Raw genomic sequence first — 25,593 nt, forward strand, 5'->3', positions numbered from 1 at the left:
ACAAAAGGCTAAGCTTGTGTTTCAATATATTTATTTCATTTCATTTGCGATTTTCATGAATAGGAAACGTTGCGTTATGGTAATGCGCTTGAGGCTATGATTACGCTCCCGGACACGGGATTGCTCGTCGCTAGAGGTTAAATGTATTATTTCAGCTGGAAAGTTGAAGCTTTCAATGTTTTGAAAAGAAAAGGAAAATCTATATCTTGTTTTTTTGCATATTGTATTAAACTAAACCATGTTCTTGTACTTGTTTGTGTCTATTTCAAAAATAAAACTTTGTTGTGTTACAGCCTGAATTTAAAATGTGTTAAAATTATATATTTTTTTGTCGCTGGCCTTCACACAACACCCTATAATGTCAAATTGTATTGACAAATTAATTTAAATGAAAGCTGAAATGTCTTGGGTCAATAAGTATTCAACTCCTTTGTTATGGTAAGCCTAAATTCAAATTTGCTTAACCTCTCTAGGGTACGTGGGACGGTAGCGTCCCACCTCGTCAACAGCCAGTGAAACTGCAGGGCGCCAAATTCAAAACAACAGAAATCCCTTAATTAAAATTCCTCAAACATACATTTATTTTACACCATTTTAAAGATACACTTGTTGTAAATCCAGCCACAGTGTCCGATTTCAAAAAGGCTTTACGACGAAAGCAAACCAAACGATTATGTTAGGTAAGTGCCTATTCACAAAATAACACAGCCATTTTTCCAGCCAAAGAGATTATTCACAAAAAGCAGAAATATAGATAAAATGAATCACTTGCCTTTGATGATCTTCATCAGATGACACTCATAGGACTTCATGTTACACAATACCTGTATGTTTTGTTCGGTAAAGTTAATTTTATATCCAAAAATCTGAGTTTACATTGGCGCGTTGTGGTCAGAAATGCATTATCTCAAACAAACATCAGGTGAAAGTGCAGAGAGCCACATAAAATGACAGAAATACTCACCATTAACATTGATAAACTATACAAGTGTTTTCATGGAAATATAGATAAACTTCTTCTTAATGCAACCGCTGTGTCAGATTTCAAAAACGCTTAACGGCAAAAGCACACTTTGCGATTATGTTAGCTAGCCACAGAAACACATACAGCCATTTTCCAGCCAAGGAGTGTCAAAAAAGTCAGAAATAGCATTAAAATGAATCACATACCTTTGATGATATTCATCTGGTGGCACTCCATGTTAGACAATAAATGTTTGTTTTGTTCGATAATGTCCCTCTTTATGCCCCTCCTTTTTGTTTACGCGTTTTGTCCAGTAATCCGAATGCAGAAGGCACTAATTCCAGGACAAAAAGTTTTTAAAAAGTAGAATAAAAGTTTGTAGAAACATGCCAAACGATGTTTAAAATCAATCCTCTGGTTGTTTTTGTAATAAATAATCAATAACATTTCAACCGGACAAAAGCTTCGTCAATAGGAAAGGAGAAACAAGAAAGGCGCGTTCACGATCAGGGCGCATGGCTGATGAATGGAAATTTCCACTGGTCACTGATTGAAAGTGCTGTATCTCCCTCATTTTTCAGAGTAAAAGCCTGAAACAATGCCTAAAGACTGGTCACATGTAGAGGAAGGCACAGAGAACTGGGTCCTAAGTATTTGTATGGTGGATAGGCTTTCAATGGAAAAACAGCCTTCCAAAATAATAGTACTTCCTGGTTGGATTTTCCTTGGGTTTTCGCCTGCCATATCATTTCTGTTATACTCTCAGACAGTATTTTAACAGTTTTGGAAACTTTAGAGTGTTTTCTATCCAAATCTACTAATTATATGCATATCCTATATTCTGGGACTGAGTAGCAGACAGTTTAATTTGGACATGCTTTTCATCCAAAATTCTGAATGCTGCCCCCTACCCTAGTGAAGTTAACAAGTAATAAGTTGCATGGACTAACTCTGTGTGCAATAATAGTGTTTAACATGATTTTTGATTGACTACCTCATCTCTGTACCCCACACATACAAATTATAACTGGTTTCGCATGATTTAGTCAAATCAAATCAAATTTTGTTGGTCACATACACATGGTTGGCAGATGTTATTGTGAGTGTAGCAAAATGCTTGTGCTTCTGGTTCCGACAGCAATACCTAACATGTAATCGAACAATTCCACAACAACTACCTAATACACAAATCTAAGTAAAGGAATGGAGTAAGAATATATACAGTACATATGAGATGAGTAATGCCAGATATGTAAACATTAGTAAAGTTGCATTATTAAAGTGACTAGTGATCCATTTATTAATGTGGGCAATGATTTCTGTATGATTTCTGTAAGTATGTATGTTGGCAGCAGCCTCTCTGTGTTAGTGATGGCTGTTTAACAGTCTGATGGCATTGAGATAGAAGCTGTTTTTCAGTCTCTGCACCTGTACTGACCTCACCTTCTGTTCACTTCTAGCGGTGTGAACAGGCAGTGACTTGGGTGGTTGTTGTCCTTGATGATCTTTTTGGCCTTCCTGTGACATCGGGTGCTGTAGGTGTCCTGGAGGGCAGGTAGTTAGCCCCCAGTAATGCGTTGTGCAGACCGCCCTCTTGAGAGCCTTGCGGTTGTGGCCGGTGCAGTTTCCATACCAGGCGGTGATACAGCCTGACAGGATGCTCTCAGTTGTGCATCTGTAAAAGTCAGTGAGGGTTTTAGGTGACAAGCCCAAAAAAAATGAGCCTCTTGAAGTTTATTGAGAGCTGTGAGATATTTGCCAGGTTTATTTGCAATTAAATAGTATGCTTTATTTTAGTTTAACTTGTAGTTGTTGGCTCTTTTCAAAAGTAAAAATGGTATTCCTGCTTAATGAGGACATTTTATTTTCTTGTTTAGCTTGCAAAGATTTTTTATGGGCTTTTTCTAAGATAGCACTATCTTTTTCTTAATTTAAATTTCTATATCAGATTCAACTTTTGCAGAGTATAGGATTCTAGAGGGTTTGCCTATGTATCGGCAGGACAGAACGGCAGCGTCTGGTAACCTCAAGGGGGGTGGTGTGTGTCTCTGTTAACAACAACTGGTGCGCAATCTTTATTATTAATGAAGTCTCAAGGTTTCTGCTTGCCTGAGTTAGAATACCCAATGATAAGCTGTAGACCATACTATTTACCAAGAGAGTACACATCTATTTTTTTCATAGCTGTCTATTTACCACCACAAACCGATGCTGGCACTGAGACCGCACTCAACAAGCTATCTAGGGCCATAAGCAAACAAGAAAACCCTCATCCAGAGTCAGCATTCCTAGTGGCCAATGATTTTAATGCAGGAAAACTGAGATCTGTTTTACCTCATTTCTACCAGCATGTCACCTGTGCAATTAGAGGCGAAAAAACTCTAGATTACCTTTACTCTACACAGAGACGCATACCAAGCTCTACCTCGCCCTCCATTTGGCAAATCTGACCATACTATAACCTCTTGATTCCTGCTTACAAGCAAAAACTCAAACAAGAGGTACCAGTGGCGCGCTCAAATCGGAAGTGGTCCAATGAAGCAGATGCTAAGCTACAGGACTGTTTTGCTAGCACAGACTGGAATACGTTCCAGAGTTTATCACATCAATCACTGGCTTTATTAATAAGTGCATCGACGATGTCGTCCCCGCAGTAACCGTAGTAACCGTATGTACACATCCCAACCAAATAGCATGGATTATAGGAAACATCCACACTGAGCTAAAGGCTAGAGCTGCCTTTACAAGGAGGGAGACGCACACACACATATCGCAGAATCCTTCACTGCCTGCAGACCACAATGCACTGATAAGAGAAACATCTGGTCTGGAACCAACTTCAGCCTTTCCTACGCCAAAATTGAGGATATCTCAGGATTGGGGAATGCTTTTCATTCATTATGAAATGTAAACAAAGTTTTCTCATCTATGTTTGGAAAGCACTTTTTGCTTTAGCCTGTATTCATTTTTCAGGAGCAGAACAGAAATGGTTGTCTCTTGCTGCTCTATTTTCTTTCCCTTCTGTTCAGTCCCTTTCATAGTCACTCTGTGTCACCATGGCCTGGTGCCCTGTGTCAGGTCCTCCCAGTTGTCCATCCCACTGGTAAATACCACACCCTGCAATCATACACCTATCAGCAGCCTCTTAGTCTGCCTCTCACCCAGGAAATGATGTTCTCAACTCTGTCAATCTCTGTCTGTCTCTCGTTCTCTCTCTCTCTGTCTCTTGGGGTTGGGTGCTTAGAATAGCAAATTGTATTTCCACCAACCATTTCATTTGTTTGCATTATTTTTGAAGGCCTCACTCACAGGGCACAGACGTCAGTTCAACAAATAGTTTTGATTTACATTTGGTTGAGTTGTCAACTAATGTGAATTCAACGTGAAAAAATATATATATTTAAAAAAAATACGAAATGCCTTTACGTTGATGACTTTTTATAAATCCAATCAGTTTTACACATTGATTCAAAGTCATCACATACATTTATGGGGTTGAAATTATGCTTAAACAACTTCAACCAGTTTTTGCCCAGTGGGCAGTGTCAACTTGAGGGTTAAACTAATGCATTATAATATTCACATATAGGCTTTGTCTTCCTTGATCATTCATTTTAAGAGTTTGTAATACTTTATATGTATGTACAGTACCCGTCAAAAGTGTGGACACACCTACTCATTCCAGGGTTTTTCTTAATTTTTGGGGTACTTTATTTATAGATTTTCAGATATGAGAACAGAATAACAGTACAACCCCAACCCCAACAACCTCCCTCCCTCCCTCCACCCCTCCAATTCACCCATCCACCCACCAAGGCATCATACATGGATAACATTGAAAAATAAATTAAATGTGACAGAAACAGAAACAATGGAAAAAGTTAAAGAAAAATAGAATTGATATCATAATTATAGTTGAACTTATCAGCACAATGTATGGCCACTAGAACAGACATGCCTGCTTTCCAAAATATGCAAGTTACACTAAGACAGGCTCTCCACGTGTTGTATTAATGGGGACCCAGGTTAAGTCTAACTTTTGTCGGGACCCAAGCACAATGTACCTAACCTTCTCCAGAGGCAGAGATGACATCACCTCCTTAACCCACTGCATAAAGGAGGGCGGCTTTGCAGACTTCCAGTGAAAGAGGACATTCTGGTCTAGGGGAAGTACCCAAAAAATGGCAGTGACCAGGTTGGGGCTAACAGTTATATTACGGTGGAATGTGAGAATGCCTTAAAAATGGGGTCCCAGACCCCACTGGGCATGACCAAAACATGTGTCCTACAGTCGCTGGACTCTGGTGGCATCTCAAACACTTGGGTTCAACATTTGGATATTTTTACTATTTTCTACATTGTAGAATAATAGTGACAAAATCAAACCTATTAAATAACACAAAACTATTTTAAAAAATGCAATCATGTAGTAACCAAAAAAAGTGTTAAACAAATCAAGGCAAAGGCTGGCTTCTTTGAAGAATCTCAAATATAAAATATATTTTGGTTTGTTTAACACTTTTTTGGTTACTACATGATTCTATATGTGTAATTTCATAGTTTAGATGTTTTCACTACTATTCTACAATGTAGAAAATATTTTTTAAAAAAAAGAAAAACCCTTGAATGAGTAGGTGTGTCCAAACTTTTGACTGGGATTGTATATATCGACATTTTTTATGTACAACATTTATATTTGTATAGAATACACCTAATATAGAATATAAGAGACATTTTAATTTCATTACATTTCACTGAAGTAAATTGTATTTCCTTTGACTCAAATTTAATTTGCAATTCTGTATTCTGTTAACTACTTGAATTGGAAGAATTGAATTGGAATTATGAGGCATTCTCAATTCCATTCTGAAATGAGTCCAACCCTGCAGTCTATCTCTCTCTCTCTCTCTGCCTCTATCTCTCTGGGCTCCCCCTTAGCAGTACACTCACGTGGGATATTCACAGATCTGCTCCCGCCCTTCTCAACCCATTGCCACTTTGAGGCTGAGACAGTGGGAGTGAGTGAGGGGCTGTGATAATATCTCCTTTCCTTCTTTCAGTTTCCCAGAGAGCTCTGACAGTGCACTGAAAGAGGATTGGAGGGTGTGTGTGTGTGTGCATGTGTGTGTGTTGGAGAGAGTGAGGGACATTTAGGGGATGGGTTAGGGGTTCTGAATGGGTTGAAGGAACAACACATTAGGCTGATGGAGGAGCCAGTGGGCTACTCTTTACACCCCCTCCCCTCCAACCTCTGCTCACTAATGCACTATCTACCCAGAGCATGCTGGGTAATCCCTGGGTCTGCCTGGGAGAAACTATGGGAGGCTTTTATCAGTGTGTTACAATAGCAGACTTAATTGAAGAAGCTACAGTGTACAGTGTAGTTCTTGTATTTAAACTTGAGAAATGGTGTTGGAAGAATATTTTAATCGAGTTCTGAACGCTGACCTAGTGCTTGTTTGATGTATAGAATAGTGTGAGGCATCACGTTTGAGGTAGACAGCCAAAGACCTTTCATCCTTTCAGGACTAGTCTTTCATGAGGTATCAGGTAACCTGGGGTCAATGTTTTCACTAGTTTCAGTCCTTCACATCCCTGACTGATCCAGCTATGGGCTTTCCAAGATGTTGTCAAAAGTCTTCAGTTTAGTTCTATAGGGGATCAAATCAAATAACATTTTATTTGTCACATGCACCGAATTGTAGTAGACCTTACTGTGAAATGCTTACTTAAAAGCCCTTAACCAACAATGCAGTTCAAGAAATAGAATTAAGAAACTATTTGCTAAATAAGTTAAAGTAAAAAATAAAATAAAAAGTAACACAATAAGATTACATAACAATAACGAGGTTATATACAGGGGGTACCGGTACAAAGTAGCAGCAGTGTAAAAACAAGGGGGGGGGGGTTCAATGTCAATAGTCCGAGTGGCCATTTGATTACTTGTTCAGCGGTCTTATGGCTTGGGGGTAGAAGCTGTTAAGGAGCCTTTTGGACCTAGACTTGGCGCTCCGGTACTGCTTGTCGTGCGATAGCAGAGGAAACAGTCTATGACTTGGGTGACTGGAGTCTTTGACCATTTTTTGTAGGTCCTGGATGGCAGGAAGCTTGGCCCCAGTGGTGTATTGGGCCGTACGCACGTCCCTCTGTTGCGGCTTATGGTCAGATGCCGAGCAGTTGCCATACCAAGCGGTGATGCAATCGGTCAGGATGCTCTCGATGGTGCAGCAGTTGAGATTCTGGGGACCCATGCCAAATCTTTTCAGTCTCCCGAGGGGGAAAATGTGTTGCGTGCCCTCTTCACGACTGTCTTGGTGTGTTTGGACCATGATGGTTTGCTGGGGATGTGGACTTCAAGGAACTTGAAACTCTCGACCCGCTCCACTACATCCCCTTTGATGTTAATGGGGGCCTGTTCAGCCCTCCTTTTCCTGTAGTCTATGGTCATCTCCTTTGTCTTGCTCACATTGAGGGAGAGGTTGTTGTCCTGGCACCACACCGCCAGGTCTCTGACCTCCTCCGTATAGGCTGTCTCATCGTTTTCAGTGATCAGGCTTACCATTGTTGTGTCGTCAGCAAACTTAATGATGGTGTTGAAGTCGTGCTTGACCACACAGTCGTGGGTGAACAGGGAGTACAGGAGGGGACTAAGCACACACCTCTGAGGGGCCCCAGTGTTGAGGATCAGCGGGGCAGATGTGTTGTTGCCTACCCTTACAACCTGGGGGCGGCCAGTCAAGAAGCCCAGGATCCAGTTGCAGAGGGAGGTGTTTAGTCCCAGGGTCCTTAGCTTAGTGATGAGCTTTGTGGGCACTGGTGTTGAACGCTGAGCTGTAGTCAATGACCAGCATTCTCACGTAGGTGTTCCTTTTGTCCAGGTGGGAAAGGGCAGTGTGGAGTGTAATTGAGATTGTGTCATCTATGGATATTTTGGGGAGGTCTGTGGATCTTTTGGGGAGGTTTCCTGGATGATGGTGTTGATGTGAGCCATGACCAGCCTTTCACAGCGCTCCATGGCTACTGACGTGAGTGCTACCGGGCGGTGGTCATTTAGGCAGGTTACCTTCACATTCTTGGGCACTGGGACTGTGGTGTTCTGCTTGAAACATGTAGATAAAGTGAGGAGAACTAAACCTCTCAGACAGACAGCAGCAACCATTTCTGCTGATCTCTGATTCATTTATCAGAGGCAGGGTGAGAATGAGAGAACATTGAAGCCTTCCACTTAACAAAGGCACTGAGTCAGACAGAGAGCATCATGGGAATTTACATTCTGTATGAGAGCAGGGGTAACAGCTGTGGGGTTATGGGAGATGTAATCAGAGGATAATTATTTATATGTTGCTGCTGTAGCAATAGGCTATGGGCTAAACCCACACAGAGGCAGAATTACTTCAAGGTGAACGAACTGGTCATTATTTTTAGTTTGAAACATAGAAAACGTTTTCTGCAGTTTGACATGATATCTTTGATATGATATCTCTATCTTTCAACAGGTTCAACATGATCTGAGGGTTCTTATCAGATACAATGTTTTAGACTTACCCTGAAAGCCCAGTTTGATCTGGTTCTGGGAAGAAAACGGATATATTTGTCACAGCCGGAAAACTTACTCAGAGTGCAGCTGAGTCTCTCATCTCATTTCCCATCCTTCACACCGTGTACAGTACGTACATACATATGAGAAGAGCTTTTTGTGGTAGAGGACATGGAAGCAAACCTTCAAACCAATTCCCTATCCTGTTACATCTCCTATTTATATCTAAAATCATTGGACAGTGGGAGGGGAGTGGATAACATCGACGTTGACAGAAGGAAACAGGATGAGGATGCTGAGTCAATAATTACCATAACTACCCATCACTATTGATGAGAGGAAAGGGTAGGCATTTTATATGTCTGTTTGAGAGAGGAAGGGGGAAAGCAAAGGAAGAAACAAACTAAATCACCAAAATAGGCCTCAATCCCAGATGTGGACCATTGTGGAGTTTCCTTTGTTTGCCTTCCAAATGCACTTCTCTTCACCAACTGGAATTCTAACAGTTATCTGCTTTTCAGCAGATGAGATTAGAGCCTCTATTGCAAATAAACAGAAGTCCTTCTGTAATAAACTTTAAGTGCATCACACCACAGAGTCAAGGGTTGCGTGATCATGGATTGCAGAAATCTCTGTGTCTTATTGTTGCATACTAAATTAAATAAGCATGTCCAGGTCGGAGAGTGGCTACTCAGCCAGTCCCTTATTCTCTAGTAAGTGCTCCTAAGAAGCCCTGTAAGAGGAATGTGGTCCCCTGAAGACCTGGTAGTCTTCAGGGGACCATAATCATAATAAAGCCCGTTCAGGATCATCACTCGTTACGGGATTGGGTCATGGAAGCCTGCCTGTTTCCCAGAGGCTGTCTATCCCGGCGATGTCATTATGTTCCTGCAGCTCCTGGCAATGCAGAGGGAGGATGTTCTTAAAGAAAACAGTGTCGTGTCTTTACTATCATTAACTGAAGACTTTTAGTTTGTATCAAATATTCTCTGTAATTAGCATTTCCTGATGAATTAATCAGGCAAATGCAATTAACTAGGACGTCGGGGCACCATGGAAAATATTCAGATTACAAAATTTTCCTAATACAACTTTACAGATATTTTAACACCTGATCAATTAGTCTTCTTAATTAATGAGTTATTTATTTTACCTCACGTTAGTCTTAATTCCAAACATCGTAAATTGTTGGTTATCTGTACAAACCCAGTCTTCACTATGAGACATCCATACATCAATTGTCTTAAAATCATTTATTTACTTACTAAGTAATTCACAGATATGCATAAACAAACAGTAGATAGTTACAAGGAAATGATAACAGACTTTCCCTAGTGGGATAAACCGGCATCGCGGCTTGGTGTACAAAAGGGAAGTGGGGGTCGACTGAGATAAGACAACACACAGTTGATAATTATAACAATTGAAATGCTAATCCTTTGCACATTAATGCTCACTCATTCGGGAACAATTGCAATCAATAAATATATTTACGCTCAGTGTGTCGTCGGGGTCTCTGTTGAAAAGTTATTTTCTGTTGGAGAGTTTGTCCGCCCTCTCTGTCATGGTTAGAATGGATAGTTCAGAGTGACATTCATTAATGTCGTTATGGATAGATGTTTCGGCAGTTGTCGGTATTTGCGTTCAATGATTCCGAATTCCTAGCTGCAGACTAGTAATTAATATCAAAGACTTGTTCGTATTCTGTCGGTATCGATAGTCTAAGAGTTTAACCACGTGGTATGGTTAAAAGATTCAGCCATCTTCTCAAACCTTGGCCCTCTCGTTATGGAGGTAAGCTGGTCTGCAACCTTTGTCCTCTAGTAATTGAGGTAAACATGGTCTGTTGAGAAATTCTCAAGGTAGAGGTTTTATTCGGAATTGCAGAAAAAGCTGTCTCATGACGCAAGGTCCTAACTGTGCTCATGGGTGGTCCTCTGATTTAGTTAAACTCAAAAGGGAATTGGAGTTTCCATCATTAAAAATTCCAAAATCACATTACACAATTTTACAAACAGTATCATCCTCACTCATTCATCTTATACAACAACTAGATGTAAACCTCATATCTGAGGCTTTTATATAAACAGCGTTATGGTAATGTGGCCGTATTGACTCCCATGAGTTTCACAAAAATGTACCAAACGGACCCGTTCGTAGCTGGATTCTTCACCGATCTTTCCAGAACATAAATGTTGTTCGGACCTCAAGTTCTGTGAGGTGGAAGAAATTCCTTTGTTCTCTTCTATGAAAACTCTACTCTCTCTCTATAAAGTGGCCAAGAGGAGATAATCTCCTCCAGGAATTTACGACCTCTTTCTGACCACAGCAGGCTGGGTGTAGGAGACAGGGAGAGGGGGATGGGGCTTGCTGTACCCAAAGAGGGCAATGTCATGACAACAGGGTGAAAGCCTCTTCACCAGCTACCACTCACTTCCTGACAGCGGAATCTATAGTGTTGGAAAATGTATAACGGTGAGAAGAGAAAATGCTTTCCCCTAAATTTAAAAGAGGGACATGGTTTTTGCTGTACAGCAATGTGTTTTGGTCCATCTATTTTTCTTTGAAACATGTGCCCAGTCTGTTGTCGGAATTGTTTTTTGGTCCAGTGAGATGGCACATTAGAATTCTACATTTGACGTTACTTGGGGGGTCCAGTCATAAAACCCTGAGGCAGAATCAAGAGGTGACTACCCCATGAAGCTGGTTGAGAGAATGCCAAGAGTGTACAAAGCTGTCATCAAGGCAAAGGGTGGCTACTTTGTAGAATCTCAAAAATAACATATATTTTGATTTGTTTAACACTTTTTGGTTACTACATGATTCCAAATGTGTTATTTCATAGTTTTGATGTCATCACTATTATTCTACAAAGTAGAAAATAGTAAAAATAAAGAAAAATCCCTGAATGAGTAGGTGTGTTCAAACTTTTGACTGGTACTGTAAATATATATATATATATATATATATATACACAGTAATCATAATAAATAATCCATAGCCATGTGTCAATGCTCATAAAACCCCTGCTTCCTCCAGGCCTTTTTGATCTCAGTTTGAAGGAATGGGCAACAGGAATTTAATATTAAATACAAAAGCATACTGAATTTCCACTTTACATGCTTTATAGCTATTTTAGCCATTTGTTTTTTTTATTTTTTAGGGATCCCCATTAGTTCCTGACAAGGCACCAGCTACTGTTCATGGGGTCCAAACACATTAAGACATTTATATTACACATAAAACAAAATTTGAAACACTACAGTACATCATATAACACAGTCACACCACCACATATCCATCCTTTCGAGAAGCCCTCATAATTGTATGCAAAATACCCATTGTAACTGACAATTAACCTGTAAGTCTATGTCGTTGTTTTTTGCTTGAATTGTTTACGTGTTCGCTATGCGGGGGAAATGTTAAGACAAGCTGAACTACGTGGCTAATAACTGTACATTATCGTAGCAACACACCTTTGGAGTGAAGGCAATCCCGCGCTGTGTTAGCTAAGTTTTCATGTCATCGTCTGTAGTTCGTAAAGGTTGAAGTGTGTATGTTAGGATGGAAACATTATCATAATTAAGGATGAAGCGTGAATTCATGCCAGGAATAATAGGTGTGAAGTTTTGATTTCCTACCTTCTGTAATAAGCAGCCAATGAGGTATTCTTCCTTTATTCATGTGTTTAATCTGATACTGTAACAGCGCCGGCTATACTGTTTATGTATGTAAGCACTTCAGAGTTATACCAAGCTAATAAGTCACTCGTAAGACAAGAAAGTTGTAAGAGTGTGCTTAACTGTATTTTCATTTACTTTATAGTTCTCATGAAAGGTGATAATTCTGACTAAAACTACAGAATAAAGCCGCCAGTTAAAATCAAGGAACGGTTGTGCTCGTGGCTACTGGAGGGAGCTACACCCATCTCAGAGAAATATAACCCAAATAAAAATGACAGTAATCAGTGCGTTACGAGTCCAAGTCAATTTCACATCAGATATAAGCAAAGGAAATATACTATCAGAAGGGAATATCCGACATATCCACCCATCTATCCACATATCCAGCTTTCTTATTCAACAACACACAGACAAACACCTAGAAGCTGTTAATTAAACTCTTAGGCCTATCTTGTTGCTGTCATTTCAGTCTAGTTGCTCTAGCTACAAAAAGCTGTCCTATCTGCTTCCAAACAACTGTCCTGTTCATCTTTTCAAACACATTTGAAAATCTGCAAGAAAAGAGCATGGACAAGGTTAAACGGTTCAGATTTGATAGTTGCTAATGCAGGCAGAAGAAAAGACCTGCTGGGTATGAGGCGAGAGCAGATGAAGCAAATGATCCAGCCATCTGTATATTGAAAGTGTAAAATACTTTAAACATAAAAACATTAGAATCAAACAAAATCCATGGGATGTGGAGTCTTTTGTCTTGGATTAAAGTTTATACAGTAGGTATGGCTTTTCTTGTTGCTATGCTCTTCTTGTCCAATTAGGTGCACAGCCTCACCATGAGGCCATATCGCCAGCCAGACAGCCTTATTCATGTAGTCAGCCTCTTGACCTCTCCTCTCTCTTTGTCGCACCCTCTCTTTTTACACTGTATCCATGCCGACAACAGGATGAGTTCAACCAACAACAAACAAGGCATCCATAACAGTGCATCTTCGATAAGTGGCAGTCCATTTCCTTCCACATTAGGATGAAGCCAAAGGGAAACACTTTTCCGACTCTCATCGCGCACAACAGCATGCCCATTTTTCATCTGGCCCAGCAACACAATCAATTATGCATGCAAGCTGATCCTGTCTTTCTGACTAAATTTCATTAGAGCATCATTGCTGGAGCGATGAGACGACGCATGCATTTTGGGTGTGATGGACATATGACTTTATCTTGCGTCTCCACCGCGTCAATTACAAGTTTTAATGTCACATACACAAGTACAGTGAAATGCCTTTCTTGCTAGCTCTAACCCCAACAATGCAGTAATCAATAACAGTGTAATACTAAAAATAAGGTAGAACAAAAACACACAAGAAATAAACAACTCAAATAAGAAGAACAAAGAAAGTAAGTAAGCATGCTATATACAGGGTGAGTCAGTTCCAGTACCATATTTACAATGTGCAGGGATACTGGAGTGATAGAGGTAGATATGTATAGGTGTAAGGTGACTAGGCAATGGCATCAGGATATATAATAAACAGAGTAGCAGCAGCGTATATGATGATTGCATATGAGTGGGTGTGTGTGTGTAGTCAGTATAAATGTACGATATGTGTGTGAGCAAATTATAGAGTGAGTGTTTGTGTGTTGGAGTGTCAGTGTGCGTGAACGTGCAGGGCCTTGTGAGTGTGCATAGAGACAGTGCCATTTTGTGTCAACTCAGATAATCCATGTAGTCAATTTGTTAGCTATTTAGTTAGCTATTTAGCAGTCTTATGGCTTGTGGATAGCAGCATTTTAGGAGCCTGTTGGTGTCAGACTTGATGCACCGATCTCAGGAACCACTGCTGGGTTCATTGGTGCTGAATCTGATGAAAACAAACTTGAGTGCAGGGAATTGATGAGATCATGTTGCCATTGCACATCTATCCTTTTTCTGTGTTTTTGCGAGGTGTCATGTGCCATGGAGAGAGTCACTTTTTACTTGCTCATTCAGCTGGTGATTTGGGGAGACAGGCGTACAGTAATTTGTGAGGACGTGCGGAAGAGGGTAATTAGATCAGTGAGATAGTGGATGTTTCCCTGCAGCTCTCTGTTTTCAAGCATTACCTCCAAATTACGTCACATATTACCTTTCGTAACAGTCAGTTTTTGACCACTTATTAAAGTAGCCCTATCTTGTGTCATGTTGATTTATTAAACATTATAGTCATTACTTTTTCATGTTCATTTGGTAGGACACACTGTATATACACTGCTCAAAAACATAAAGGGAACACTTAAACAACACAATGTAACTCCAAGTCAATCACACTACTGTGAAATCAAACTGTCCACTTAGGAAGCAACACTGATTGACAATAAATTTCACATGCTGTTGTGCAAATGGAATAGACAACAGGTGGAAATTATAGGCAATTAGCAAGACACCCCCAATAAAGGAGTGGTTCTGCAGGTGGTGACTACAGACCACTTCTCAGTTCCTATGCTTCCTGGCTGATGTTTTGGTCACTTTTGAATGCTGGCGGTGCAGCACACCTACTCATTCAGGTGCAGCAGAACCGCTACCTTCCAGAGCCCTGCAAAATTACCTCCAGCAGGCCACAAATGTGCATGGGTCTGCTCAAATGGTCAGAAACAGACTCCATGAGGGTGGTATGAGGGCCTGACGTCCACAGGTAGGGGTTGTGCTTACAGCCCAACACCATGCAGGACGTTTGGCATTTGCCAGAGAACACCAAGATTGGCAAATTCGCCACTGGCGCCCTGTGCTCTTCACAGATGAAAGCAGGTTCACACTGAGCACATGTGACAGGCGTGCCAAAGTCTGGAGACACTGTGGAGAACGTCTGCTGCCTGCAACATCCCCCAGCATGACCGGTTTGGCGGTGGGTCAGTCATGGTGTGGGGTGGCATTTCTTTGGGGGGCCGCACAGCCCTCCATGTGCGGGCTGTGGTAGCCAGAGGTAGGCTGACTGCCATTAGGTACCGAGATGAGATCCTCAGACCCCTTGTGAGACCATATGCTGGTGCGGTTGGCCCTGGGTTCCTCCTAATGCAAGACAATGCTAGACCTCATGTGGCTGGAGTGTGTCAGCAGTTCCTGCAAGAGGAAGGCATTGATGCTATGGACTGGCCCGCCCGTTCCCCAGACCTGAATCCAATTGAGCACATCTGGGACATCATGTCTCGCTCCATCCACCAACGCCACGTTGCACCACAGACTGTCCAGGAGTTGGCGGATGCTTTAGTCCAGGTCTGGGAGGAGATCCCTCGGGAGACCATCCGCCACCTCATCAGGAGCATGCCCAGGCGTTGTAGGGAGGTCAGACAGGCACGTGGAGGCCACACACACTACTGAGCCTCATTTTTACTTGTTTTAAGGACATTACATCAAAGTTGGATCAGCCTGTAGTGTGGTTTTCCACTTTAATTTTGAGTGTGACTCCAAATCCAGACCTCCATGGGTTGATAAATTTGATTTCCATTGATAATTTTTGTGTGATTTTGTTGTCAGCACATTCATCTATGTAAAGAAAAAAAGTATTTAATAAGAATATTTCATTCATTCAGATCTAGGATGTGTTATTTTAGTGTTCCCTTTAATTTTTTGAGCAGTGTATATAGTTCTCATTTATTCTGGTTAATAGGACACAGTAACAGGGCACAGTTGTTGATTTATGGTTGTGATGGCAATTTAACAATGCCAAGTGTATTTCAAAGTGTTCATTAGAGAGGAAGTCGTCTAGGGTTCTAAGAAATCTGGTTGAGCATTCTGTAGGTTTAACGAATCCTGGATGAGCTGGCAAATATGGAAATTAGCATGGCCTGGTTACCTAAAAGCCTCTTATGGCTAAGTTCCTTGTTTGAGCCATAGATATTGTTCTAACAATGAACTTAGCCTTAAAATGCTTTTGGGAAACCGGGCCCAGACTAAGTGTAAGGACCGATGCCGGAGATGAGAAGCAAGTACGGGGAGTCAACATTTAATGAAGAACAGGCATGAAACAAGACAGGCACAGCGCCAGCACACGGCAAAACAACGACTTTGACAATCAATGCAGCAGCGGGGAACAGAGATGGGGAACTGACAAATATAGGGCAGGTAATAAACAGGTGATTGAGTGCAGGTGAGTCCAATAATATGCTCATGCGCGTGATGGGGAAAGGCAGGAAGGCGCAATGCTGGGGAGCCTGGTGCCCTCAAGCGCCAGGGGAGAAGAGCGGGAGCAAGCGAAGAGCGGGATCAGGCGTGACACAAAGACCAGGTAAAAGGTCAGGCATTTATTTTATCTTACATACAAGGTAGAGCTGGTGTTCACTCCATGGAGTTCCTTCCTCTGTGCGTCCACACCCAAATCCTTATCAGTGGAAGAGTGAGAATTGGAGTTGATTATCATGATTAGTAATGCCTGGCCCTTCCAATATGAAGGCTGGAGTGTTCGGAGAGTGGAACAGCAGCTATATGAAAGATAAGACTTGGACACGGGCATACGTAGCTCAACAGGACGTGACTTTATTCCAGGACATGCAATCAGGTCACGTGACAGACAGGAATTTATAGACACAGTCCAGGCATGACTAATCAATGATAATCAACTCCAATTCTCAATCCTACATCAGCAAATGAAAGGAGCCAAGTAATCAGACAGCCTTCAATTGGTTGCAAAAGCATGCAATGGAAAGCAGTCACGTGTCACGTGTTACATGACCTAACACCTAACACTGGCAAGTTTGAATGCTCTGTTCATCACAACATCAGGTTCTGGTTATACCTATTTCCTTTACAGGAAGTAGTGCTATAAAATATTAAACCACAGAAAAGCGGATTATTGGATTTTTGCCATGGTAAGATGGGATCCGTCTCTCTCCTTACTCTACAGCTAATGCACTTTCAATTAATTACTGTCCAACTTTTAAAGCATCACCGCTTTTATGAAGGTAATCGTCAGTGAAGTGCCCACACAGTAAATCACAGAGATATTGCTAAATTACAATGAACTTCCTACCGGAAATAGAACAGACATGTTGAGCAGAATTGTATTTAGATATGCTCAAAAGGAATAAATTAGTTTCTGTAATGCATGCTGTCGTGTCTCTGACTGATTCAATTATATGACACGCTATTTTATCAAAACGATTACCTAACGTTTAATTGATTACGTGATTGAACTAAACCATGCAACAATTAACCCATTAATGACCTGGGGCACCACGGAAGCATTCATTTATATAGAGCGGTTATCTCCCGAATCCACTATCTTAAAGATCTGAAGATCTTTTATATCAATGACAGTCAGTTATTAATCGCCACCTCGATCGCCATCTCATTTTGATTGTCGTAATTACTTGGTTATCTGCACGAACCCTAGCTAATAAGTTGAATCAGCAATACACAAATTGGCTTAATTATTTATTTACTAAATACCTAAATCATCACACAGAATTACATATACACAGGATTGATCACACATCGATTACTGATCATGTCATGAAAAGCCCCTAGTGGGCTAACCCAATATGACAGCTGGTTACACAAAGGGAGGGGGTTGGGTTTGAATGAAAGAGCGGGAAGACTGAGGGACAAAGGTATTGAAACTCTATCGGACCTTGCGAAGCTATGCTACAGTAAATACAGAATCTCATCCATGCATTCTAATAACCGCCCATTTGGAAGAGGAAAATGCAAGATATATATATTTACTCTGAGCTGCGCTTCGAAAGATGGGTTGAAGATGGAAGACTGGTTTACCCATCAGAGATTGCCATTCTTTGAGTAATCTTTCTGGTTGTAGTGTTGTAGAGCAGATACATTAAAGTACCCTGTTGTTCTCAGGAGATTGTCTGTCCTTTCCTAGGCCACGTACATTTACAGCTGCAGCTGATAACTCGATACTTGTTTGAAGTTCATACCAAGTTGCCATAATCAGCTTGCGCTGTATTCTGGCTGGTCTAGTCGAAATTCATTCTTCCAGTGTGGTGATGGTCACCTTTATGTTAAAATTCACCCTTTTAAACATATGGACACCAGTCCTCACGTCGTTGGGAACTAAATGTTAATTTCGTTAGGTTGTAATTGAAATTAGCCCTTTTAAACGTATGCACACCAGTCCTCACATTGTCTGGAACTAAATGTTAGTTTCGTTAGGTTTTAGTTGAAATTAGCCCTTTTAAATGTATGGATACCAGTCCTCACGTCGTTGGAAACTAAGGTTGACTTCCGTCAACTGGCTTTTGTACTGGAGGAGAGAAATGTTTCATAGTTCTCAACCAATGTCTGTTCACTTGGACATGGCCAATGAGTGGCCTACGTTTTACAATAAAACAATTATCTTATTTAGGAGGCTAAAATTACATCTCATCTTTATACAAATAGTTTCATATTTAAACATTTAAATTGCACAAAAATTCCATGTGAATCTTATATACTAGAATGCGTAGACTTTACAAGATATAATTTATGTTGTCCTATCATCAGATATAATGTCCCAGACACCAACTCATCTGACATCATATTCTTTAAGTACCAACGGACACTTTCAACTGGTTGAGAAAGGGAAATATTGTTCCATTCCCCAAACTTTTGATGTTACCATACTCTCTATAAGTTAACAACGGGCTTTCCAAGAGTACATTCTGTAGATTGGAGAGAAAAGAGTGAAAGGTATTTATGGGGGGGTTGTTGCACCCCATTATTTTATTTCTACTTTGCACATTCTTCCACTGCAAATCTACCATTCCAGTGTTTTTACTTGCTATATTGTATTTACTTTGCCACCATGGCCTTTTTTTGCCTTTACTTCCCTTATCTCACTTAATTTGCTCACATCGCATATAGACTTGTTTCTACTGTATTATTGACTGTATGTTTGTTTTACTCCATGTGTAACTCTGTGTTGTTGTATGTGTCTAACTGCTTTGCTTTATCTTGGCCAGGTCGCAATTGTAAATGAGAATTAGTTCTCAACTTGCCTACCTGGTTAAATAAAGGTTAAATAAATAAAATAAAATAAATAAAAATAAACCTCACCCAACAGGGCAACGTCATGACAATGCTGTTCTTACTACTTACTCTTTTGAGGTAAAATGAGGCAGTCTTGCCTTCCCGAGTCCAGTCTCTTTCATGGAAGTAGGTCTCAGATGGTAACTTGTCAAATTAAATAATTAATCAACTAAGAGGCCAGCAGCAGCAGTCAAATTGGGTTATCAAAGGTGGCCATTCTTGGCTCATCTCTTCATCTCCTCTTCTATCAGTAGAGATTTTCTCATGTTGAGAGATAGACAAAGCCTTTGTCAGACTGCTGTCAGACACCGTTTTCAGCTGGGTTTATAAATAACATTTAAACGTATCTATTTTTGACAGTAACCCTGTTTTTCTTTTTACTGCTTGAGGCAGCAATTTTCTTAATTTAACTGAATACTTCAAATAAATTCATTAGATCATGGTACAAGAATCCATTCTAATTCAATTTGCTCTATTTCATAGATGACTGGGTTGCATTTAATCCTTATCAAGACTATATTAAGATATGTGTTCCAGCTATGCATTTCTTCTCAGCAAGTACTGTAATTACTCTATGCTTAAAAATACATCTATAGGCCTACTTATGAAAGTAGAAAGTTTTCAGTCAACTTTTTGTCTTAAGTCTGTAAACTCAATGAACAAGACAGACTATTTTTCTGCTTTCAATCAAATCAAATCACACTTTATTTGTCACATGCGCCAAATACAACATGCTTACCTACAAGCCTTTAACCAACAGTGCAGTTCAAGAAAGAGTTAAGAAAAGATTTACCAAATAAAATAAAATAAAAAATAAAATAAAAAGTAACACAATAAAATAACAATAACGAGGCTATATACAGGGGGTACCGGTACCGAGTCAATGTGCAGGGGTACAGGTTAGACGAGGTCATTTGTACATGTAGGTATGGGTGAAGTGACTATGCATACTGTAGATAATAAGCCGGCGAGTAGCATCAGTGTAAAAAACTAATGGAGGAGGGGGGATGTCAATAAAAATAGTCCGGTGGCCATTTGATAAATTGTTCAGCAGTCTTATGGCTTGGGGGTAGAACGTGTTAAGGAGCCTTTTGGTCCTAGACTTGCCACTCCAGTATCGCTTGCCGTGCGGTAGCAGAAAAAACAGTCTATGACTTGGGTAACTGGTGAGCTGTAGTCAATGAACAGCATTCTCACATATAGTATGTGTTCCTTTTGTCCAGGTGGGAAAGGGCAGTGTGGAGTGTAATTGAGATTGCATCATCTGTGGATCTGTTGGGGCGGTATGCGAATTGGAGTGGGTCTAGGGTATCCGGGAGGATGCTGTTGTTGTGAGCCATGACCAGCCTTTCACAGCACTTCATGGCTACCAACGTGAGTGCTACGGGGTGGTAGTCATTTAGGCAGGTTACCTTTGCTTCCTTGGGCACAGGGACTACGGTGGTCTGCTTGAAACATGGAGGTATTACAGACTCGGTCAGGGAGAGTTTGAAAATGTCAGTGAAGACACTTACCAGTTGGTCCATGCATGCCTTGATTACACGTCCTGGTAATCCGTCTGGCCCCACGGCTTTGTGAATGTTGACCTGTTTAAAGGTCTTGCTCACATTGGTTACCGAGATCTTAATCACACAGTCGTCCGGAACAGCTGGTGCTCTCATGCATGCTTCAGTGTTGCTTGCCTCAAAGCAAGCATAAAAGGCATTTAGCTCATCTGGTAGGCTTGCGTCACTGGGCAGCTCGCAGCTGGGTTTCCCTTTGTAGTCAGTAATAGTTTTCAAGCTTTGCCACATTTAACGAGCGTCAGAGCTGGTGTAGTATGATTCAATCTTAATCCTGTATTGATGCTATGCTTGTTTGATGGTTCGTCTGAGGGCATAGCAGGATTTCTTATAAATCCGGATTAGTGTCCCACTCCTTGAAAGTGGCAGCTTTAGCCTTTAGCTCAATGTGGATGTTGCCTGTAATCCATGGCTTCTGGTTGGGATATGTATGTACGGTCACTGTGGGGACGACGTCGTCAATGCACTTATTGATGAAGCCGATGACTGAGGTGGTATACTCCTCAATGCCATTTGATGAATCCCGGAACAACTATAGTGATGATGCTTTTCTATCATTCTTTCATCATTCATACACAGAAATCAATAGTAATTCTTCAAATTACTACTGGTGGTCTGTAGATTACGGAGGCTGCATTTCCAGGATGAAGCATTACTGTACACAGTTTGATCATCTGTTAGTTATTATTGTAAGCTGCTAATTGCATTTCTTCAGATGGTTCATCATTTACATTGTGTCAGAGAGGAAGCATTAACTTGATTAACATTGTACAAATACCACCCACCCGCCCATCATCCTCCTGATTCCTCTCTCTCTCCAACTTAGGTGGAGATGTGGCAGATACTCTGCCCAATGCCTCATTTCTGAAGACCGTATGGACCATTGGTGCTTCTGTACCACATTTATCCATATTTGATATCCATCAACAGAATGTAAAGTTATGAGATGTACACACAGCTGGTCATGACAGTGTTTAAATAGAAAATAACTAATTGATTGCTTCATTAAAATGTCTCTTCACATTAATCCCCTCAGCATTTGGGAAATTACACAGTTAATGAAACCAGGGGAATCATTACATTTCACTCTGTTCTCTTTTTCCGCCCATATTCTTGGCATGTAGGTACAGTACATGTATTTTCTTTCCCACTTGGCAAGCTACACATCCTAGGGTCCAGGCTTCGAAATTATGTTTGGTTTATTTTCTTCTTCCAGAGATAAATGACATAAATCTCCTGCTGTGCTCACCAGAGTTACAGCCTGTCCTCTGCTCTCCAGCCATGCCATAAATAGGCAGAAACCTGTGACACATAATTAAATTCACTGCTCAAGCTGTCAGCGGTTCTGCCTGGCCCTCCTCTCCCTGGTACTAATGGATGTTTGTGTCCATAATGACTGTGTGGCAGGTCCACACTGTTGGCTCAGCTTACTATACTATGATGCACCATCACCAAGCCTTGTTAATGTATAAACTGTCAAATACAACTGTCCAAACCTTGAGATTGAAATGTTCCTACCCAAGGAGACAAGCACCATTCCGCATGGTTTCTTCCATCGTATGTGAACTATTGACTTGGTGGTGCAGTCAAACAGATAAAGCAATGGAATCCTCATGCATACCTCTCTTCATTCAGAGGCCACAAAGCATTGTAATCAACTGCTTGGCAGGAGTCACCATCCATAGATTCCATCTAGCGAACTCAAAATCAAATCAAATCAAATCAAATGTTATTTGTCACATACACATGGTTAGCAGATGTTAATGCGAGTGTAGCGAAATGCTTGTGCTTCTAGTTCCGACAATGCAGTAATAACCAACAAGTAATCTAACTAACAATTCCAAAACTACTGTCTTATACACAGTGTAAGGGGATAAAGAATATGTACATATGGATATATGAATGAGTGATGGTACAGAGCAGCATAGGCAGGATACAGTAGATGGTATCGAGTACAGTATATACATGAGGTGAGTATGTAAACAAAGTGGCATAGTTAAAGTGGCTAGTGATACATGTATTACATAAGGATGCAGTCGATGATATAGAGTACAGTATATACGTATGCATATGAGATGAATAATGTAGGGTAAGTAACATTATATAAGGTAGCATTGTTTAAAGTGGCTAGTGATATATTTACATCATTTCCCATCAATTCCCATTATTAAAGTGGCTGGAGTTGAGTCAGTGTCAGTGTCAGTGTGTTGGCAGCAGCCACTCAATGTTAGTGGTGGCTGTTTAACAGTCTGATGGCCTTGAGATAGAAGCTGTCCCAGGGAGTCTCTCTGTCCCAGCTTTGATGCACCTGTACTGACCTCGCCTTCTGGATGATAGCGGGGTGAACAGGCAGTGGCTCGGGTGGTTGATGTCCTTGATGATCTTTATGGCCTTCCTGTAACATCGGGTGGTGTAGGTGTCCTGGAGGGCAGGTAGTTTGCCCCCGGTGATGCGTTGTGCAGACCTCACTACCCTCTGGAGAGCCTTACGGTTGTGGGCGGAGCAGTTGCCGTACCAGGCGGTGATACAGCCCGCCAGGATGCTCTCGATTGTGCATCTGTAGAAGTTTGTGAGTGCTTTTGGTGACAAACCAAATTTCTTCAGCCTCCTGAGGTTGAAGAGGCGCTGCTGCGCCTTCTTCACGATGCTGTCTGTGTGAGTGGACCAATTCAGTTTGTCTGTGATGTGTATGCCGAGGAACTTAAAACTTGCTACCCTCTCCACTACTGTTCCATCGATGTGGATAGGGGGGTGTTCCCTCTGCTGTTTCCTGAAGTCCACAATCATCTCCTTTGTTTTGTTGACGTTGAGTGTGAGGTTATTTTCCTGACACCACACTCCGAGGGCCGTCTCGTCGTTGTTGGTAATCAAGCCTACCACTGTTGTGTCGTCCGCAAACTTGATGATTGAGTTGGAGGCGTGCATGGCCACGCAGTCGTGGGTGAACAGGGAGTACAGGAGAGGGCTCAGAACGCACCCTTGTGGGGCCCCAGTGTTGAGGATCAGCGGGGTGGAGATGTTGTTGCCTACCCTCACCACCTGGGGGCGGCCCGTCAGGAAGGCCAGTACCCAGTTGCACAGGGCGGGGTCGAGACCCAGGGTCTCGAGCTTGATGACGAGCTTGGAGGGTACTATGGTGTTGAATGCCGAGCTGTAGTCGATGAACAGCATTCTCACATAGGTATTCCTCTTGTCCAGATGGGTTAGGGCATTGTGCAGTGTGGTTGAGATTGCATCGTTTGTGGACCTATTTGGGCGGTAAGCAAATTGGAGTGGGTCTAGGGTGTCGGGTAGGGTGGAGGTGATATGGTCCTTGACTAGTCTCTCAAAGCACTTCATGATGACGGAAGTGAGTGCTACGGGGCGGTAGTCATTTAGCTCAGTTACCTTAGCTTTCTTGGGAACAGGAACGTTTGTTTTGTTTTGGGTTGCTGCATGGGATCCATTCCGTTGTCCTGGGTGAAAGGCAGAACACAGGATCCGCGTCGCGAAAAACATATTCTTGGTCGTACTGATGGTGAGTTGACGCTGATCTTATATTCAGTAGTTCTTCTCGACTGTATGTAATGAAACCTAAGATGACCTGGGGTACTAATGTAAGAAATAACACGTAAAAAAACAAAACACTGCATGGTTTCCTAGGAACGCGAAGCGAGGCGGCCATCTCTGTCGGCGCAGTCAATGTGTAATTTAACTAAGGCCACTGGCTCATTATTTGTTCAGTACATTAGTGTTGGTATCAATGATGTACATATATAAACTTTGGATTGCTGATGCTATGTATAGGCCATTGAGAGGCTTTGAAGCCACTGGTTGGCCATATTGGCACTCCCCAAAAGAGGCAGTCCTCCATAGGAATGAATGGAATTCTACAGTATTTCAATTATACGTTTCAAGGATAAAATGACATGTTTTTAAGTATTTGTTATTTTATGGGGACAGTAAAATTAAATCTTTATTCAAGTTTTACAAAATGTACATCAATGTAAGTACAAAGATTTTACCATATCCCTACCACCCTCCCTCCCTCCATACAACACATCCACCCAACCCCCCTGACCCTTCCCTACCTCTCCGCCCTACCTCAGTCCACCCACCTCGATTCCCTCCCTCCCAACCACCCATCCCCAAAGACCTTCCAACCACCCACCCTGATCACCCCATATAGCTAACCCATCCCACACCCTCCCTCAATTTGGTCCTAGAAAACAAAAATTCCACAGAGATTTCACAACAGATAAACAATCAAGAATACGGGGGGGATACAAACAACTCAATACAGATTCAAAATAGTTCAACAGAAATAAATACATGATCAATAAACCTTAGACAAACTTGCTTGGACTGGATAGCATTATATTGATGACTGTACCTATTATATAATGACTACTGGTATTGTCTACTGGGAAACCTTAAAGCACACCATCAGATGCCTCTGCAAGCCATTAAAATATGATATAAATGTTTGCCATTTTCTAACAAATGTATCATTGGAACCCCTAAGAGAATACTTAATTTTCTCATGCTTTAGGAAGAACATTACATCGTTGCGCCATTGAGAGGTAGAGGGGGGCTGAGCAGACTTCCACTGGAGAATAATTCTATGTCGAGCTAAGAACGATGTAAAAGCAACAATATCTGCATGTTTGGGGTCCAAGGAGAACTATCAAGGGACAACACTAAATGTTAATTTCAAGCACCTCAGATATCGTTTTAAAAATAGAATTCCAGTAATTTTGTAGTTTAGAGCATTGAATGAACATGTGACTAAGGTCACATGGTGAGACATGACATCTATCACACTCATCATTTACATTTGGATATATGTCAGTCTGGATTTGGAAAAATGCACCCTC

The sequence above is a fragment of the Oncorhynchus clarkii genome, chromosome 29 (assembly GCF_045791955.1).
Source record: "Oncorhynchus clarkii lewisi isolate Uvic-CL-2024 chromosome 29, UVic_Ocla_1.0, whole genome shotgun sequence".
In the NCBI taxonomy this organism is placed as follows: domain Eukaryota; kingdom Metazoa; phylum Chordata; class Actinopteri; order Salmoniformes; family Salmonidae; genus Oncorhynchus; species Oncorhynchus clarkii.